The following is a 1,335-nucleotide window of genomic DNA, read 5'->3' as shown; positions in this document are numbered from 1 at the left end:
TTCACAAAAATGGCTTCTTTTACTCCTCTCTCAAACCAACGTTCCTCTCTATCAAGAATGAGAACATCCTCGTTTGAGAGAGGAGTAAAAGAAGCCATTTTTGTGAAGAAAGACCGTCCATCATTAAACAGAGGTGGAGGCCTCCGTTTTCAGTTGTCCCCCTCCTACAGTGCAGCCATTACCAGTATCACTCCACCCACTGATAACAATAGGTGTTAATTAGGTGTCAACGATAGCCATGTGATGTGAGTATGAGTCACATGGAGGTAGTGCTTAAAAGCCTGAATTTTGCCTGAAACTCTCAGACTGAAGAAGTGTCCTGGAGGAGAGACGAAATGTTTCATTAGAGAAGAACCCGTCCAGAAGACCTATACAATTTTTCTTTTTGAAGTAATAAAGAGTTTAAAGCAAATGCATTTGTATTGTTATCATTAGAGGCAGATGCAATATGATTTGATATTTCTCATTGAAGTTATAATATAATGAGGCTTTTTCAGCCGCCAAACAATCTGATAATTTCACATTCATTGCTATTATTAGTGATGTGACGAGCCATGGCTGGTTGAAACAAAAAGGCCAACAAGCAGAGATCATTTCTGACAGACGAAAAATAAGACTTTCATTGTGTTTTTGACACTGAAATTAGCCGAGGCCCTTTTTTGTGCGAACAGTAAGTAGCCGCCCCCGAATAGCGGATTAATTTGTACTGCTTCGCGTTTCTCCTTTAAGTTAGCAACAAAACCTTAACCCAGCCTTTTCATACGCCTAATTAAAAACAATCACCCTATATTAACTGTTGGCTTAGCTGTCACAAATCGAAAAGGCTTGACTTTTTTATAGCCGAGTTGTACAGTATTTTGACATTACCCCGAAGCGGTTGTTTTTTCGTGGACAAAAAAAGACCTCCTTCGTCTCGTCCGCGGCACGACGGAAACTTACCGATGTGAGCTTCTCCGTCGTGACAGAAAGCGTCCTCACACCGACACATTCCTCCTCATTTCTGCCTTTCCTCGGCTTTAACCCGCCGCCGCCCTTTAAAAGCCACAGACAGACGGGAGCGCGCTGCCCACATCTGCCATACAACACGGCCACTGGCTAATCTCTGGTTTGCAACAGCTGCTACTATTTATAGAAAAGCTACGAAGGGGGTGAACGACACTTACGTGACAATATTAAACGACATAATGAAAGTTTATTTTCATAAAATAAGCTTTAGATTGATTAAAAATTCAAAATCAACACAATGAGTGTATTTTAAAATATATTTATTTCGTTATTTTGATAAAAAAGTGACCTCCTATTGACAACCCCCCCTGTTTTTTTGAAGAAATGGAC

The 1,335-nt window shown here is 40.5% G+C and overlaps 1 protein-coding gene across 1 annotated transcript in view; it reads right to left on the bottom strand.

Annotated features, from left to right (window-relative positions):
• mrasa (muscle RAS oncogene homolog a) overlaps positions 1-1,103 on the bottom strand; it is a 17,981-nt gene extending 16,878 nt beyond the window's left edge. The window contains exon 1 of the mRNA XM_014021735.1: positions 940-1,103. The gene's annotated coding sequence lies outside the window, so the exon portion shown is untranslated. The remainder of the gene's footprint in view (positions 1-939) is intronic.
• Positions 1,104-1,335: the final 232 nt, after the last annotated feature.

This window comes from Austrofundulus limnaeus, unplaced genomic scaffold, assembly GCF_001266775.1.
Source record: "Austrofundulus limnaeus strain Quisiro unplaced genomic scaffold, Austrofundulus_limnaeus-1.0 Scaffold303, whole genome shotgun sequence".
In the NCBI taxonomy this organism is placed as follows: Eukaryota; Metazoa; Chordata; class Actinopteri; order Cyprinodontiformes; family Rivulidae; genus Austrofundulus; species Austrofundulus limnaeus.
Note: the sequence above shows the minus strand (reverse complement) of the source record. Positions and strands in the feature narration are given on the sequence as shown.